The sequence below is a fragment of the Triticum urartu genome, chromosome 7A (genome assembly GCF_056163025.1).
Source record: "Triticum urartu cultivar PI428250 chromosome 7A, HENAU_Tu73, whole genome shotgun sequence".
NCBI lineage: Eukaryota > Viridiplantae > Streptophyta > Magnoliopsida > Poales > Poaceae > Triticum > Triticum urartu.
The window spans coordinates 740,978,303-740,998,847 of record NC_141879.1 but is presented as its reverse complement, the minus strand read 5'-3'; positions in this window follow the sequence as shown (position 1 = coordinate 740,998,847).

Genomic DNA, 20,545 nt, shown 5'->3' with positions numbered 1-20,545 from the left:
CCCCAAAATATAGAATGTAAATTTGCCATTTGAATATAGAAAAAGAAGACAGTTCAAAAATTCTTTAATTTCCATGATATCATGAAAAACAAAAATAAATCACATAAATGAACATATATAATTGAACAAAAATATTTCCTGCAATATTTTCCATTGGACATGTATAGTTTGTTTTTGAAGAAGGCGATGTCAATGGATGATTTTTTTTCTTCAGTTTGCCATCTTTCAACTACACAAATTTACATGCATTTTCCTTAAATGCAACCAGAAAAGTAAAGCATAGTGAAATTACCATGACACGATTAGAAAACTCCATGGTATGCTCAACGAATTTTCCGTAGAATATAATTTTTTTTTGCTCAGGTAAAATGTAGAAAAACAACATACACATGTAAAGTGGCGATGGTATTAAACGAGAAAACACTCAGAGTTCAAAGCTTTTGCCATGGTCCAGGGCAACTTGGATGGAAAATGTACTATAAACCATGATCCATAAACTAAGTTTTTCATGATTCACACTCTGAATTTTCCATGATACGTAAACTACATTTGACAAGCTCCACGGAATAGAAAATTTGCAAAAAAGTCTGCTATGGTCCATATAGTAAAATTGTCATAATCCATAAACTACATTGGTCGTGCTCCATAACTGAAATTGCCGTGGTCCCATAAAAATTTGTTTCTTCCATGTTGCACCAAAATAAATTTTCCATGATCCATAAACTGCATTTGCCATGCTCCGTGAACTTAAATTGCCATGGTCCCATAAAAAGTACTCCCTCCGTTCCAAATTACTCATCGTAGAAATTAATGTATCTAGAACTAAAATACATCTAGATATACCCATACCTGCGACAAGTAATTCGGAACGGAGGGAGTAATATTTTGCCATGTTGCAAATATTTTAGTTTTTCATGATCCATAATTCCATGCTCCCTGAAATTATATTGCCATGGTTCTTTAAAAAAAATTTGCCATGCTGCAAAGAAAGAAAATTTTCATGATCCCATAAGATTTCCATGAACTTAAATTTCCATGGTCCCATAAGAAATATGCCATGATCCACAAACTACTTTTTTTAAGCTCCATGAACTTAAATTGCCATGGAACCATAGAAAGTAATTTTTTTTCCTTGTTGCAACGAAATAAGATTGCAATGATATACTACTAAAGAGTATGCCATACTAATTTGAAGGAAATACTTTGACATATTTTCTTTTACAAATTTGTCATCCAGGTATATGAATTTGACCATCAGATTTCCTGAAAAAGTAAATTTTCCCTGGAAAAAATTGGAGACATGCCAAATGAATCAATTGTCGTGGGATCAAGGAAAATTAAAGTTTGCCATGATTTGGGTAAAGCATGTTCATATTTTGCCAGGATACAAAGGGATCACTCCAAACACTTGACATGTCACAAAAAAATATTCTGCACATTATGGAAATTTGGGAAACAAATTGCAACACATGGAAATTATAGGAAAATGTCTCGTACTATTGGCATGGAAAAAATTACGAAAAAATATCCATACATGATAGCAAATTCAGAAATTTTTTGTGATCTTTCACATGGATTTAAGATATTTTTTTTGTTTTCTTCATGATGGCAAGTTAAAAATAATTGTATGTGATGTACACATAGCAAAATTAGAAACAATTGCCATCCAGATCGTGGTAAATGAGTGCGCATAAATTCATTATCATGTTTTTACCTTAATAATAATCATAAATTAGCCATTTGAATTGACACAAATGGTGTGAGAAATATGCCAAGTTTATGGATTGGTGATACTAGACATATGGGTAGATATGGTTCATATTTGTCATATGCTTTACTGGCAAAATTTTCCATGAGCCTACTAACACAAATTGCAGGAAATTTGGGCTCCAAAGATCTTACCTCCAAATTGCGTGGCCAACCGCAACGTACTACATGAGGCAAGGAAGAGAGTCAATATTAAGCAACCGACTGCGGCGACGACGAGAGAGAGGCGAGGTCAAGACCTAAACAATGGAGGGGACGAGGATGACTACCCTATCATCTCAAGTGAGGGATGCGGGGATGACAAGAAGCCGCATCAAAGGAAACGAGTAGCCCACAGCTGCAACCACAGTTGCTAACAAGGATGAGAGCCGCATTAGATGGAAGGGCAGCCACAGAATGCGATGAGTACAAGCAGCCGCATCAAAGGTGAGGTAGCTGCATCGAGGGCGATTCAACCAGAAGCTCGCAGCGGCAGCCTCGAATTGTCATGAAGCGAGCCGCTCGACTATGGCTAGGAGCCCGTAGATGGAGGCGGCCTAGATACCCGTTGTAGTGGCATGGGTGAGCAGGCGGCACTCAACTCTGACGACGACACCTTGAGCCGGTCTTGCGGACCCGAAGCCCAACAGCCTAGTGCTCGTTGTCTACCTGGACGCCCGCCGCGATAGCGCGGGCGAGCAGGCGGCACGTCCTCCGCCTTACATTCGGATTGGCAGTGGAGCGGCATGGGTGATGTGAGGGAAAAGTGGATAAGTGGAGGAGAGACGCATGTGGCGGGTGAAGAGGATAGCGTTCACGGTGATACAACCTTTTACCCAAAGAAATCCAGTGCTGACCTGTGTGCTGTCCATTCTTCGAGATTCGTGCCCTTAATCCAGTGGTCGAGAGGAAATTCGCCGGCAACCTCTAAAAATCTGATGTCGGATTTTAGCATTTGGGTAAGTTTTAATTTCAGGAAAATAATAATGTATGCTATTCGGGGAATGAGACAAGGGGAAGGATTGTGTGCTCTAGATTGAACTGGACAAAACGTGTATATGATCAGGTCGGAGGCCATATAGAACAAATTAAATTAAAAAGAAACTTATGCTTGTACGTATATGGAAAATCCCGTCTTTGCTTGTGATCCGCCAGAAAACTTTGTTCTGTTCCATTCTATATATATTTTTGGTTTGTAACCAAAATTTTGCTTTATGTCCTTGCTTTTCTGGAACATATAGGAAATATTGCTTTTTTGTAGAATGCTTTATAAACATGGCCTTGGTTAATTATCTGGAATGTGAAAACTAGCCATAGAAATAATATCCGCGAAACAAATGACTAAGAACTAGGCGGTGTACTGAATTTCCAGAAAAAGCTAGTGTGCTTTCAGAATGGTGTGTGGATAGGAAGAAAGTCCGGTATAATCTAGCTATCAGGCAGCTAGTGACACTAAGGAGTAAGGAGTAAGTGGCATGGCGCTAGTAACTAAACAAGTGCATCCCCTCAAAAAACTAAACAAGTGCATATATGTATGCACAATGAGAGACAATCACGCATTTAGTTGTGCTTTTGACACATGTTAAGACTAAACAGAGACATGATTTGAATCTCCTTTTTTAATGTGCTTTTTTCAAAAGTGAAAGTGAAATGAGAAAGCACTACTCTCTACTAGCCTCATATCACCACCAAATATCAAGACCATAGGGAAAACGATCAAAGTGGGCGTGCCTAGCTATCACATATATATCAGAGATCTTATTATATGTGTTGAGGTAATCTAGTTAATTAAGATATATATATATATATATATATATATATATATATATATATATATATATATATATATATATATATATATAGACACACACACACATGATCAATCCAGAGTTGGCTAGTGCGACGACTCACCATCGAGGATCGCATATCTTACCATTCAGAGTTAGGTTGTGAAGAGAAAAACAAAACAAAAAGTCTGAATTTTTATCGTCTTTATTTTCTTTTTCATAGGATCTATAGTATCTTACAAAAAAAAACACTTTGATTTATCGTGTGATTTGCAGCTTGCACTAGAAAACACGCTAAATAAATTTGATGAATTGCTTTTGTCCCATTTGAGAGAGCGTGTTCATGTATATATAGTCAATCATATATAGCCCCGTATGAGCACGTAAAGTTGCAGCTTTAAATTCAAATTGTTTTCTCCCGCCGGTCGCCATTTTCGGCGCTAAACGACAATAAGGAGCTAAGAAGATTGAGAGGAACATATGCAAGTTGAAAGATCCTTTTGACCCAATAGGCTATCTTTTTAGCCTGTGCATGGATGATACTACTAGCTAGTCTTAGGTGCCGATTAACTTAACAAAGTATATCTTGCAGGTCCCGGAAAAAGCGGCATCTATCTATCGATCTATGGTGCGTTATCGTTTTATAACCGACCTATCGCGTGTTATCGGTTAGGCTGTCTCGACCTAAGTACCTCTCATGCATCTACTTTGACTCACTAGCTAGTGCACTGCATGTGATCAGACATGCATGCATGTATGCCACACTTACGTGTGTATATGTGCATGAAGTGCTAGATCTACAAAAAAAATCTACAAATATTTTACTTAACTTCACAAATTTCAACTCTCTTCCTCCTGAATTCAACTGAGATGGGCATATTCATCCCCCTATTACCAACTGTTGTTAGAATGCATTAAAAAGATTGGCAGGGGATTTAGGTCAATCGAACATGATCTTGGTTAGTTTCAACATTCCAATGAGCACAAGAATGTTAATTTGACCATGATCTGCTGCATATGGATGCACTACATACACAAACATCCATACATGCTCTGGTCCCCAAAACCCAAAACCATCGGCATTCCAATCACCAGCTAGCTGATGAATCTTTGTTCCAAGAAAAGGTGAATCTTTGGGACAGGGATAATATATGTTATCCATCCATCATCAAAGCCAGCGAAAGTGCATAAGATATTTGGAACAAGATGCATAATGTATATATTGGCAAGGGCTTGTTTGATTTAGCTGCTGTTAGAATTGGTTAAAAATATTGGCAGGGGATTTAGCTCAATCGAACATCTTGGTTAATTTCAACATTCCAATGAGCACAAGATTGTTGTTTTGACCTGTGAAAAACGTCCTTGATATGTGCGGGTCTTTTATCTAGATTTGGAGATCGGCTTGGAGGAGATGCCCGATGGCTGCTCAATGCCAATGGCCAATGTTGGTTTGGGTTGTGGCAGCTCAATGTTGTGGGGTTCTCCAATGGTATAGGAGACTGCTCCGTTGGATACCAAGTGCGGATGGCTTCCCGTGTGAGGCGCGACATCGTGTATGCTCGGAGCCAGCATCGTGCTTCAGTCATGAGGCGCCATGCCGATCTGAAGCCAGGATTTGGGTATAGGGGGGGCCAAGCCAAGTAGGAAAAAAATCTAGTGCAAAACATAATTATAGAGAATGTGCACACGAGCCTCATTAACAATCAGTATGTCGAGAATTCAAACCAATCTGCTTAGAAAACCAATTAATCTGAAGGACCGTGATATATTCCAAACGTTCGTGCCTATTAAATAGGTCCGAACAATCCTTCTCACCTTTCTCCCGGAGAAACAAGCTGCGCAACACACTTTATACTATTGCATGTATGCATGAAAATAGATTAGTCTCTCCTAATTACATGCATGCAGAAAAAATAAAATTGATGATGTTAGCAGAATATTTTGAGAAACTGAAAATTCAAAATGTTTTGTAGCTCAAACCGTCGGCCGGATTGAAAAACTGTTTTCACATTAAAAATTCGTCGCGACGAGATCTTCGAAACTAGATCTCATGTTGGTATGTTTCAATGACTTTTTTTTAGGTAAAAGGTTACCATGCTCTCTATGTAAGTTATCATTTCAGTTGCGCATAAGTTATCACGTTGTTTACACATAAATTGTCAGGTATAAAAACAGTTTCTTCAATCATCCCTTCACATGCAGATGCATGCATGCATGCATGCATTAGAGGGGAAAAATTAATGTCATCATAAATTCTTCATATTTCAAAAACTTTGAGATGTGTTATAGCTCAAACTCTCAATCCAATTGAAAAATCGTTTTCACATAATAAATGCGTCTCGACAAGACCTACGAAACTAGGTACCATTTTGATATATCCCGACGACTTTTTCGTCCAAATAATTACCATGCATGGGCTAAGTAAGTTATCACCTCGGATGTGTGTATATTATCATGATATTTACACATAGGTTATCGGGGTATGTTTTCAAGAACTTTTTTCAGGGCAAAGTTACCGTGGTGTTTGTGCGTGAGTTACCGTGTTTGTGGTTCGTACATTACCATGCTATTTACACATAAGTTATCGAGGGTATGTTTTCAAACAACTTCGTTCCCCGAGGTCAAAATTATCACAGTGCTTGTACGTGGGCTATCAAGTCTACGGTGCGTATATTACCGTGTTATTTACACGAAAGTTATCGGGAGGGGGTATGTTATCAAAGAAGTTCCTCCTCTAGCTCCCACCCCAGGGTCAAAGTTACCATGGTGTCAATGCGCCAGTTATCACATATACAGTGCATATAGTACCATGTTATTTACACGGAAGGTATCGAGTGTATGTCCTTTAAACAATCCCTTGCTCCGTGGTACATAAGTCATCATGTGTGTGGTACGTAAGTTATCATGCAGTTTACACTGAAGTTATCGGGGTATGTTTGAACAAACCTTTTTCATGGGCAAAAGTTGCCGTAGTGTTTTGTAAATAAGTTATCATGTCTACGGTGCATATATTATCATGTTATTTACACGGAAGTTACCATATGTATGTTTTCAACATCGTTTTCTCCTCAGGTCAAAGATACCACGGTGTTCATACATAAGTTATCATGTTTGTGCTATGCATATTATCATGTTATTTACGAATAAGTTACCGGTATATATTACAGCACCCCCCTCCCCCCATCGGCCGAAGTTACAGTGGTGTTTTGTTCATAAGTTATTATGCTTGTGGTGCATATAAATTTAGAAAGAAGTTACCGGAGGTATGTTGGAACAACTTTTATTTCTCCGAGTCAAAGTAATCAGTGTGTGTACATAAGTTATTAGGTCTGTGGTACGTAAGTTATCATGCAATTTACACAGAAATTACCGGGGGTATGTTTAAAGAAACTCGTTTCATTGTCAAAGGCATCGTGGTATTTGTAGTGAAGTTACCATGTCTGTCGTGCATATATTATCATGTTATTTACAGAGAAGTTACCAGAGGTATGTTGCAACAACTTTTATTTCTCTAGATGAACATTATCACGATGTTTGCATGTATGTTATCAGGTTTGTCATACATAGATTATCATGCAGTTTACACAGAAGTTACCGGCGGTATGTTTGAACAAACATTTTCATTGATCAAACTTACCGTGGTATTTGTACATAAGTTATCAGGTCCATGGTGCGCATATTACCATGTTATATACAGAGAAGTAATAGATAAAATCTTTGGTCCTTGATGCCAAGTCTGATTGTTGGTTTACCTATTTCAAACATGTATCACATGTATACAAAAATGTATCAAAGTTAATTATCATGCATGATAATTTTACGCAAAAACAATAGGATCACAGGTATAGAAAAATAGATTTTGTTACCACAATTGAGTGCACTTAAAAATTAGGATTGTCTTTAATCCAACCAACAATCGCGTTAGAGTGTTCGCAAGACATATCAAGCTATCTTTATCACGTGAATGATACCCTAGAGAAATGTAGGAAAAGAACTAAACGGATAATAGATTTTTGTAAACGTTTCTTTTATTGCATTGAAAAGGTTGGTTTCTCCACAAATGGACACTAAAGCAATTTAGGTGAGGTGTTAATGGGACTCTACTAAATTCCCTAACGACCCAGGTTCAAATTTCAGATTTTTGTTTTTTTTCCTGACAGGAATCGGCGGCACGGTACAAAAAGCATCTAATATATTCCTATGAAAAAAGTCCATTTTACTGCCCTGAATAAAGTGGGTGGTTCACTTTACCCCATGGTCTATTTTTCCGCTTCTTTTACCCCCATACAAACCCAAACCGGATAAAACACCCCCCGGCTGGTTTTTCTCCACCCGCTGCTGATGTGGCACTAGTCAACGGCGGTTTTGACCTGGGTGGGGCCCCCTTGTCAGGTTTTTTTCTCTCTCTCTCTAATTGAGGCTGGGCCGGTGGCCACTCAGCCCGCACGCAGCCTCTGGCCAGGGCGTGGCGAGGCCGACCGGCTGGAGGAGTGGCGAGAGAGGGGGGGGTGAGCTGGGCGAAGCAGTCAAGGCCAGGCAGTGGCGGGCGCGGGCCGACGCAGTTAGGCACGGGCGGGTACCGGGGTGAGCGCGAGCGGAAGGGGAGGCTCAGTGGGCGCAGCAGGGCCGCCGGAACGGGGCCACGAGGGCTGGTGCCGGAGCAGGGCTGCGCGGGCGGGGCGCTACGGCAGCAGAGCAACGCAGGCGGCCCGGGCACATGCGAGGGAAGAGGAGCGCTGGGCAAGTTCAGTGAGCGCCAGCGCAGCCTCGAGCAGCAACTGGCGCGGTCGTTCGAGAGCAGCGGCATGGGGAGGCGAGGCCATGGAAGAGCGTGAGCAGGTCGCGGTTGGCAATGGCGAGCGGGCGCAGCGGGAGTCAACAGCAGCGCTAGAGCAGAGTCGGCAGCGGCGCGACAGCGGTCAGTGACAGTAGCGGCAGCAGGCGGGCGCGGTGACATGCACGCGAGGGCGACGGAGAGGCATGGCCAGGGAGGGGTGTGGAGCCGAGCTCCCTGTCACCGCGGTTGTCGGGAGGAGGACCCACGCCTAGGCCACGGCGGCCGCGGGGTCGCCGGAGGCGTGGCTGGGTAGCCATGAGTGGCGTGAGGCGGTGGAGTTCCACGCCGAGGTGCTCGGGCGGCACCTCGCCGACGGCCTCCTCGGGCCGTCCTCCTGCGCCGTCTGCCTCGGTGGGGCCCAGCAGGCGCTCGCGCTGCGGGAGCTCGGCGTGGCTGGGGCTGTCGCCGTCGCGAGGAGGCGCTCCCCGCCGCTCGCAGTCGCCTTCGGTTGGAGAGAGAGAGAGAAAGAGAGAGGGAAAAAAACCTGACAAGGGGGCCCCACCCAGGTCAAAACCGCCGTTGACTAGTGCCACATCAGCAGTGGGTGGAGAAAAACCAGCCGGAGGGGGGGTGTTTTGTTCGGTTTGGGTTTGTTTGGGGGGTAAAAGAAGCGGAAAAATAGATCAGGAGGTAAAGTGAACCACACACTTTATTTAGGGTAGTAAAATGGATTTTTTTTTCTATTCCTATTCACCAAACTGCAGCAGTTAAGGTGGTTACTCGAGAGAGAGCCCAGCCTATAGGTGGGAGGTTCGATTCGATTCCCATCGCCGCTGATTTTTTGTGAGCGCTGAAAGCGAGCGGGAATCGCTTGCTCGCTCTGGATCGAGTCGTTCGTATCTATTGCGAAAGTAGGAACGTTCGGAAGTTACAATTGTCGTAATCTTAATGGTCTTTAGCAGCGCCTTTTCTCTTCATAGTTGAGGAATTTTAATTTCAGAATTAGCTATAATGCATATGCTCATCATATTTCTTTTAAATTTCTTTTTGGATCAAAAATAGGAACTCGTAGAAGATAATTTGCATCATGATTATTTCTAGGACATGTTCAAGATATGAATTCTTGATAGCATCTCAAATCACAAAACGAAAAAACTAAAAATCTAATTATTGTTTCAACACTGTATGAGATGACAATGGGAGACAGGGAGAGATCAGTATAGTATGATATGTTTTTTTTTTTGCGAAGTAGTATAGTATGATATGTTAACCTGCTATTTCGCCCCCCGCAAAAAAAAAAAAACCCTGCTATTTCGCTGGCTGAAGCACTGAAGTAGGTGCTGGTTGCGTCGCTGACTCGCCACATAAATCAGATCATCAGCGGCAGAGAATGGAGATCAAAGGCAGACATGCGCCAAAGGCCGCAAGGGCACACGACGGCGGCAGCTGCTCCTAATCTCATGCATGTGACGCTAATCATGGACTGGAGAAAGCAGTTACGCAGCTCCAGGAGATAAGATCAGAGGCTTCTTTGTATTATGGACGCCAGTGGTCCTTTTCTAACGGGCCTTCGTGAACCTTTTTTAATGCATACATGAGAATTTTTTTTTTGGGGGGGGGGGGGGGGGGGTGCTCTGGCCCCTGCTCGTCCCTTGGATTTGAGCTTATGGCCCTTATTTTCTTCACTACAGTCAACGCTCGAGTAAAATTAATCTAGTACGTGCTTTAACTTTCAAAGTATCCGTTTAATACCTTCACACACTGATCATGGAGCTGCGTGGACATGAATAACTCACATATTGGGTGTCACACATAAGAGTTACGTGAACTCGACATCGTCGCTATTCCTTGAACGACTGTCTGAAACTTGAGAGAATTTCACCATTGCTTGTAGTCATTTCGAGTCAAATTCGCAATTGTCTCACCACATGTATGACCACCAGAGCCCTGCCTGTCTCCATGTCCATGCATACCGTTCGCTTCGCCGCTATTACTACGTCGAGCCTCTGCTTTCCTGGTCGAGTCTGAAGGGTCGCGAACCCACACCACTCAACCCCCACTTGAGAGTACCACCAATCATCATCGACCGATGACGAGTTTCACGCTTCCATCAGACCACTAGGCTCATGTCCGAAGTACGTGTTGTTTGTTTTTTCCCCGTTGAATAGGCTTTCATTCTCTGATGTCTTACGTCGTAGACGCTCAATCAACACCGAGTGAAGTCTTCCATTAGACTCCAGCTCCACCTTCAACATGACTCCATAGTAGATGATCAGCCCACCCCGTGCCACGTCGACTTCAAGCTCCATGTATACACAACCTTGAATCCACCCCGTGCCATAGTCTTATCGAAGACACACAAGCCCTTGGACCAGTGTCACGTGTTTCCACGCCCTAGTAGTCGGTCACTATCAACATCACGCTCCTATGTCATCGTCGCCCATCCCACCATCGTTTTCTATACCAATCGACTTGTGTCGATCCATCTGATTATCTAGTCTAACCCAGCCGAACTTGTCCAACGCCTTGACACGCTCGAGGCTCCCAAATCGTCTTCTGAGAATTTCCATCCATCACATGATAATTTCATCTTAGTGTAGGAGATATGCCCTAGAAGCAGTAATAAGAGTTATTTTCTATCTCCAAGTTTGTAATTAAAGTTTATGTTCCATGCTATAATTGCAATGATTCTCGAGTCTGCAATAACACGAGGCTCGAAGGGAAAATCATTTGCACGTGTGGTATATTAAACGGTAAAATGTATTCTAGGCATGCCTCTAAGACAAGCTCAAGTGTTGCATGATGATCATGTTTTCCTGATCATGGACATGTCTATGCTAGCAACTTTGAGGGCACAATGTTGGAAGAACACTTGTGGTGAATCGACCCAAATTGATGTTACGCTATGAGACACATTTGTCAGAAGTTAATGGTTAATAACACAAAGATAGTTAATGTTTGCATAATTCCTTAGACCATGATAGTATCGAGTTCCTTCTTACTTGCTTCGTGAACTTGGGGTTTGTTAAACGTCATCTGTAATTGGGTGGCTATTCCGCGGCTTACAGGTTCACGGAAAAGTATGACAAGGAATGAGATAGCTTGAGATTGGGATTTGCTCCTCCGACGATGGAGAGATATTCTCTGGCCCTCTCGGTTTTATGGTATCCATCACCATCTGGCAGACACAATATCATTTGATCACAGGGATGCCGAAACACGGAAACGAGAAAAGAGAACAAAACCGGTAACAAGGTACCTGTCATAGTGGACCAGTTATTGATCTATGGGGATGCCGACACATCTCACCTCGACTGTTTGTAATATATCATGAAGCAACAGGAATAACACACGGCAACTCGAGGTTCACTCGAGTAATTATTCGTGTGGGTATAGGGGGTCAATATGTGTGTCCACGGCTCCAATGTTGATCATTGATTGGAAAGTGTTTCGGTCATGTCTATACTTCACGAAACCTATAGGGTGACATGCTTAAGGGTCATCTATCTGCTGAATACTTGACAGAGAGTCTGAGAGAAAGTTTCGAAGACAACGGAAGAATTCTGGAGAGAGAACACCGGAAGTGTTTCTGTAAAACTGAAAAGTTGTTTCAGAGTATACCATTAAGTCAAATTGGTTTCGGCACATGCCTGGAAATTCTTGGAGGGTGCCAAAATTGTTCTTGGAACTTCTGGGATTTTTCCGGGGAAAATACCCGAAATGTTCTGGAGCTGCCTGAACCGCTTTTGTTGCTTTTCGCTGATGAAAATCATAGATCTGAAAATGTTTCGGCACGTGTCCAAAATTATTTTAGTTTTTTTACCTTGAAAACAGTAGGAGAGGCTCCTACTGTGCTGTATTAAATCAAAATAGAGTTACATAATATGTACATGTTCTTGAGGGAAAGCCCTCAAGGAAGGAAGAACAAAGTGTAAACTTGGAGAAGCTAGATCAAAAAAGGGTGAGTATCTGAAGAGATCAGTGGAGGGGACTAAATTACAAAGAGAGGGCAAATAAAGTTATGTAATCCCAATGAGCTTTGTCCACTGTAAATTTGAGCCAAAGGAGATCTGCTTTGGTTATATGTCTGAATATATAATTGTTCCTCTCCTTCCAGATATTCCAGGCCACAATACCCACAAATTCAAAGAAGAGTTCTCTGTTAAAAGACCTTTTGGCAGATTAGATGGCTTCTATTCTGGAATAGTTCAAGTTCCAAGCAATACCCACTTTCGTCCAGCAAGATGAGCTGAAAGGACATGTAAAAATTAAATGCTCAATAGTTTCTTCCACACCAGAATCACAAAGGACGCAGTTGAAACCATCATTGGTGTTAAAGTGCCGTCTCATGAACATATTCCTAGTATTCAGCCTGTCTGCCAACAAAAACCACATAAAGACTTGAAGTTTCATGTGTAGCTTTGACTTGCATATCCATGCAAATGGAGGTGGCGCAACAATATCTTTATGGCAGTGCTCATATAATATTTTTGGGAAAATACGCTTGTCCCCAAACATAATTCCAAGAATCAGCTGCATCCGAGAGATTAAGCCCTTCCGGTTTAAATGCAAGCACTGATTGAAGTTCCTCGAACGCTTCTGGCGAGAGAGGAATATGGAACATGTCAGACCAATCAGCAGCTGCATAGAACTCTGCCATCGTGAAATCCTCATTGATGGCAAAAGAAAAGAGGCCGAACTAGTTAAAAACTCACATACATATTTTTGGATTTAATGGATGCAAAAAATTGTCTTCATGAATAGTTAAAACGCATTCTTGTTTGCTTTTCTCTGATGAAAATCATTGATCCAGAAATGTTTCGAAAAGCGTTCAAAATTATTTTAGTGGGTACTAGAAATGTTCTAGACCTACAGAAATATTTTCGGATTTAAAGGTCGCGGAAAAATATTTTCATCAATAGTGGAAACACGTTTTGGTAGCTTCTTTGGGAAGCCACCTTTGAGGGCATTTTGGTAATTCCAATTGTCCTCTACCCCTTGGGCTTGGCCTATAAATAGGGGTGGAGGGGGCTACCCAAACTCACTCCTTTTCTAACATACAAATGCATGCAATGATCTGGCCTTCTCTCTCCCTCCCCACGAAATAGTTTCGTAGAGCCGAAAGGTTGTCTGGGTTCCGATGGGAACTAGTTCTGGCTGGCGAAGCCCTGCCGGATAGCTGACATCGTATATGTGCAATACCGTAGAGAGGTCGTAGGTTCGATCTTTTGCCCAAGGGGCTGTTCGAGGGTCCTCGCGAAGGGTTGTCCGAGTTACCGTTTGAGTTTCGATGGTCCTTCTGAAGGGTTGTCCGTGACATCGTCTGAGAGACTGTCTGACCGTCTCCCAAAGGGCTGTCCGGCGTGGGAGTCTATCCTCGCGGTTGGGAGGTTGTAAATCCTATCTGCCGGGATCTGCACCGACGATGTACATCTACTCAACTTCCGCAGCGCTACGAGTCGGTAATGATCAGATCAAACCTTGTATATAGTCTCCATAGTGATCATGGGTGTGCTCACTGTACCAATTTTTTTTTGTTTTCTTTCGCCTTCCCCTACACTTAGCTGCATTCACTTCCCGCAACGCCTTCAAACATCTCTATTGTGCCAATAGAACTTTCATCTGTATCTGCCATAACCCAAGGTTTCAGTTCCGTGAACTTCTTCATCTCAAACATGGTACCCCTTGGCACCATACAGTTATATGTATGACTGACTGTGTGAAAAAAAATATGTGAGCTATCCCCGCGATGCCAAAATACATGAGCAAAACCCAGCGCAGTCTCGCCTCCATGCACTAGTAGCAACCCACCAAAATTTTGTCCTTCACGTGATTTGCTCCTTTGGCTCGACTCCTGCAGCTAGTGCAACTTGCTTTGCCAAAGCCTGATACTAATTCCAATGGATGCACAACGTGATAGTCTTTTTGCCTCGGCTCGAATTGATCTGCTGTGCCTCTTCCACGTCAAATACAAAGGACCCGATCCTCTTTTTTTCAAAACAAATCCCTGAGTCGATCGGACCTGCACCGGAGCCCTGCCGTGTAGCACGCCTAGCCAACCTTCCGTCTGTCCGCTACACACACCAGCTAGCCCCGCTGGGCCAGCACGCACCGTGCGTCGCTCGCCCCGGCTTCAGCCGCCTGGCTTCTTCACTGCCTTGGTTGCCGCCTGCACGGCCATCACGATCCGATCTCCACAACTCATCGAGATTGCGAACGTGTGACGTATTTCCAATCGATCTCAACCGCACACACCAATTGCTCTAGGGCAACTTCCTGTGCAGACGATACTGATTAATACATCAAACCTTCCTATGGATCAACTCGTGCGACCTCCGCATAACCTTGCTCATGATATCATTTATTAGAATAAATCTAAGACACATAGTCGATCATCTGAGAATCAAGCAATCACACGAGGCACGACACCGAAATTTGACGAGGTTTACGGATATGGCAACATCCACGGGGCTTGACTAAGGGCACGGCACCCCGTGACACCGTCACAATACCTCACCCCCCCCCCCCCCCCCCCCCCCACGTGTCTGTGCTATTATGTTGGTATAGGTGTAACCGTGTGTCTACCTTCGTTGTATATGAGAGGCCTAGGATACAAGTGTCCCACTAGAATACGACTCCATATCATATAGACACAGTAGAACTACAAGTTTAACTGTAATCTACGTTGTACACAATATATGACACAACTCTAACACATCATATCAATGACAAACAACTAAACCTGAGCTAGGGCATTGCTACCTGAAGCAGGGTTATGGGAGTACAAACCCATGTGCTGTTACTTCTATGGGGAGGCCCGACGGAGGACAAGTGTGCAGAGAGGCGGAGGATCCAGAGGTGGACCATAGAACGTAGGGAGGGCCCATGGAGGGGGCGTAGTTGAGGCGGAGGATCGACAGGTGGAGGAACGTACGTGTGGCTGAGCTGGGAGAATAATGGCTGAGTTGGGGAATAATCAGTTTAGGTTTTAGAGGAGAATGTAAAAAACGTACATCATGACATAGGTGGGTAATTTTAATCAAGTTTAATGGCGAAAGGGTATTAAGAATATCAAATGGTTGTGCTTTTTCTATGTATCAAAACAACTGCTGGATGTTTCTGATTGTTGTGACGTTTGGTAGCATAATTAACCCGTATTCTTCCTTTAGCATATAAAATAGATAGAATGCTATGAACCATGTCCACACTTATTTTCTAAAATGTGAAAACATTGCCAGTGTGTTTTCAGAGTGTTGTATGGACAGTAAGAAAGTGCGGTAAAATCTAGCCATTAGCTAGCTAATGAGCTAGTGACCATAGGAGTAAGTGGCATGTCCCTACTAAGAGAATATATAACCGGGCTCATTAAAAACCCCTATACATTCGGTGGACGGTCTGATCACAAAATTGCAATCCACACAGACACCTCCTACTGATCCTATACATGCAGGCCGACCAACTCCCTCATATCCAGCTCATATCTAGGGTAGATATAAGGAGGCTCGGACACATCCGGGGGTGTCCGCCACACCAGACTGCCGGACTGTACGCACACAGACACATGCCTAAACACAGGGTGCACTGAGGATGCATTCATGCTGCCGCTCTCGCACGCTGCTGGAGACTCCATATCCGTCTATTTAAGCCAAATGGCAGCACCCCAACCCTAGATCGGCTCATTTCCACCTTCCAATCCAATCTGCTTGGAACTCCCCACCCGCTGGTAGTCATGGACGACAGCAGATCACCACCTACGCCATGCTAGAGGCGGTTCACTACTACGAAAAGGGCTAGTAATGGCGCACCAGTTTTTCCCACTAATGGCGCACTGCTGGTGCGTCATTAGTATCACGCCACTAGTATTTCTTACTAATGGCGCACCACCGGTGCGCCATTAGTATCTGGTATACTAATGGCGCACCGAGCAGTGCGCCATTAGTATAGAACACCATGCGCCATTAGTATGCCTCCCAGGGGGCCATATTTAACCATGTGCTTTGGCATACTAATGGCGCACTGTTGGGTGATGCACCATTAGTGTGATTATAACAGTGCGCCATTAGTGTCTTGTGTGGTGCGCCACTAGTATGAATATTAGGGATTTTTTTTTTCATTTCTGATATTTTCACAGGTTAAAAAATATTAGAGATAACATACAACACAGATCTGCTTAGCTTACATAAGGGGGCCATATGTAACGATGTTACCTGCGTCCACCAGATCATATCCAACACACAAGTTTCATCATATATACATACATAGCCAACACATAGTTCGATCGTTACATATTACAAACGTTTCACAATGTTCATTCAACACCGTTATCCATCAATTCACAAAAGTTTCACATTGATACAAAATAAAAACACAAATAGAAAAGAAGCACTCCATCCATGCAAGCTTCCGTGAATTAAATCAAATCTGCAAAATGATAAACAAGAAGTTAGAAGAAGAAGAAGAAGAAGAAGAAGAGAAGAAGAAGAAGAAGACTAGAAGAAGAATAAGAAGAAGAATAAGAAGAATAAGAAGAAGACTATAAGCTTATTATGTAAACTTGATCATTTTATGCTAACATAAGTAATTTTGGAGCTAACCTATAGGAAACTAAGCATATAAGCTCTAAGTTAGCATATTAGAGCCAACTTAGGTAAAATGAAGCTAACATATGTCATTTTGGATAAGAAGAAGAATAAGAAGAAGACTATAAGCTTACTATGTAAACTTGATCATTTTGTGCTAACATAAGTAATTTTGGAGCTAACCTATAGAAAACTAAGCATATTAGAGATAAATAGGTAACTAAGAGTATATATATATATATATATATATATATATATATATATATATCATTTTGGAGATCTGACATACCTGACATAGTTTAGTTCTCATTGTTCTTCTCCTTCTCCACACAAGTGATGAAAGCACTAGCGAATCATGTTAAAGCTAACCTCTACTTTTGACCCTCAACTATAACCACCGCATGCAGTACAGAGAAGTGTTGATGCAGGCATCAAACATTATAATGGCTGAATTTGATCTACTCCAATAATTTTCTCAAGTTACATGATTAACAAGCTTGGGCTTAGCAGTAATATTCTGAGAAAATATTTTCTTGAAGTCTGAACAACTGGCTTTCCTTTTTAAAAACAGAACCAAAACCATGACACAATCACTTGACAACATCTATTGACTACATTAGATGGATAAATTTCATATGTTGTGGAAGACCACCCTCAAGCAGACTGCTTATGACCATGGCTCCTAAATGGATAAGCGTTTGGCGAGAAGACATTGTGGACAACAATATTCAGAATCATACCTTAAGTAATATTCTTAACTATATCATCATCTTATGAAATATTATAGTGTGGTGGCTGTTCTAGAAAATGCAGCAATATTGTAAACATAACTTTTAGACAAGCTAGAGAAAGAGATGAATGGATGAAAATGACACCCTCACTATTTTAAATTTAATAGAAACCACACAGGAGTTACCATCCCCAAATCTTCTTTTTTTTATTTATGGTCAAGTAATTGCTGAAATATTTGAAACAGAGGCCACCATTGCACCACCATTCACTGACAAACCATTAGAGCATTGTGAACAATAAATTTCAGAGAAAACTCTCTTTGGCACACAAATTCAGAGCATTGTGAACAACAGAAACAACTGAATGTCCTATCATGACATGGCAACGAACTAACAAAAATTGCGCATTCTACTAGCACACCATTAGCACAAATTTTTCTCTAATCTTACTGGACACAAAATTTTTCTTCAGTATGTCTAGTGCATTTTTTCAGTGTGTCCAAATCTTGCAGGTACCAAGTACTCCAATGCACATGGAGTACTAATTATTCATGTTTGCTAGGCACTAGTCCCACAATTTTTTGAACCTAATTTGACCTAAATTCGAGAGGGATTTGACCTAAACCTAGCAAAAGAGAGAAGAAGAGGGCATGGCCGGGAGGGAGGAGAGGAGGAAGAGAGGAGAAGAGAGGCAGAGGGAGGAGGGTTACCTGACCATGATGAGGTGGTGGCCGGAGCGGAGACGACAGAGGGCGGAGACGGCGAGCTTGGGGGAGGCGGGGATAGACGGCGGGGAGGTCGCGGGCCTCCTCTCCTGGTGGACGTGGGGCCTCCTCTCCTGGTGGAACTCGGGGCGGGGCGGCTCCGAGGCGAGGGAGGCGGCGCTTGGGGGAAGGCGGCGAAGGGGAGAGGGAGGCGGCGGGGGTGCGTGGGCGGCTGCGGCGAGGTTAGGTCGAGTGGGGGATCTGGCGAGGGAGGGAGGGAGGCCAGAGGGGAACAGGTGGAGTGGGGGGAGGGTTAGCAATGGCGCACCTCCCCCTGGTGCGCCATAAGTACGACGACAGCAATGGTGCACCACCCCCAGGTGCACCATTAGTACAAATTTTTTATTACAGTTCGAGCACTCAAGTTATATTCCACCTAACCATATCCGAAACAGAACACACACACTAGCCCGACTGGTCAACATGCAACACACACATTGGGAGGTCTTGGGTTCGATTCCCACGCTCCCCAATTTTTGTTTTTATGCATTTTTTTCTTTGCACATATCTTTTTATACATGCATCCAAATATAACATGTCACATATGCTAGATGCTCAGAATTTCATGTAGAAAAATAATATGCAGTTTGTTGCCATGTTAACAACATTTTAAATTCTGTTTGATATTTATTTGTGTTTAAATATGTTCAAACTTGTTTAAATCATAACTAAATATCCATAGCTCAAAATTTGACAAACTTTATATGCTTTTGGGAGTAACATATATGCGGTGGCTCGTCGGCGGCGGTGGAGCGGGGGAGGGTGCGGGGGTGCTCGTCGGCGGCGTGGAGCGGGGGCGGGTGCGGGGGGTGCTCGTCGGCGGCGGTGGAGCGGGGGAGGGTGCGGGGGGTGCTCGTCGGCGGCGGTGGAGCGGGGGCGGGTGCGGGGGTGCTCGTCGGCGGCGGTGGAGCGGGGGAGGGTGCGGGGGGTGCTCGTCGGCGGTGGTGGAGCGGGGGAGGGTGCGGGGGGTGCTTGTCGGCGGCGGTGGAGCGGGGGCGGGCGCGGGGGGTGCTCGTTGGCGGCGGTGGAGCGGGGGCGGGTGCGGGGGTGCTCGTCGGCGGCGGTGGAGCGGCGGAGGGTGCACCACTCATACATGCGCCATTAGTAGTATTGCAAAAAAATATTAAAAATAATTTTTATACTAATGGCGCACCGTGGCATAGTGCGCCATTACTAGTTTGAACTAGTAATGGCGCACTATGCGACGGTGCGCCATTAGTAGTTTTGCAAAAAAGTAAAAAAAAAATACAGTAGTAGCGCACTCAACTGTTGATGTGCCATTAGTAGTTTTGCCCGGATGCGCCATTAGTATGTGAAAAAATGGAAAAAAAACATTTTGTTACTAGTGGCGCACCTTGTGCCTGGTGCGCCATTAGTGTCTTACACACTAATGGCGTATTTTCACGTGATGCGCCATTAGTAAATAGTAGTGGCGCACCACTTCTCTGGTACGCCATTAGTGTCAATTTCACTTTTAGCCCTTTTTCTAGTATTGGTTGGAGCTCCTTTTGGAGATCCAGGCCTGGCTTGAAGCCCAGATTGCAGCCGGCGTGTCTCCAGACTCGCCGGAGCCAGAAAAGGACGAGCAGGAGGAAGATGATGAGAAGAAGGAGGATAAGGGGTGGTAGCAGGCACCGTATGTGGACATGGATGAAATGTAGCTGGAGGAGGAGGAAGAGAACAAACGCGAGGTGGATCAACAGAAGTGGAGTTTCAGGTTGCCCAACTGGAGAGGTTGCAGAGCAACATTCCATCCTCGACTCTATCCGTTCAGAGGAGGAGATGGAGGCAAACTGCCGCTTCCTCCTCCAGGCATGGGCGAAGAACGATGCACTCTTTGCGCACATGGAGTCAGGCAAGGAGCCGAAGCAGCAGGCATAAGGAAATTACTAGGAGGCCAGTCCATCCGGCACGAAAGTCATCTACATCTATGATGACGAGTAGTTAGCTTTAGGTTATCTATGTAGTACCTAACTTTTGTGTTGCATGCTTTAATATGGATTTGATGTATCAAATTTGAGGTATGCAGTTGCACTGAACGCAAAATAAGGGATGACCGGGCCCTCTCCGCGGATGCACCCGGGATGTCTAATAGACAATGAGGGGTTATTTTTATCATGTGCAGTTGTACATAGTTGTGCTTTTTTGACACGGTGTTACT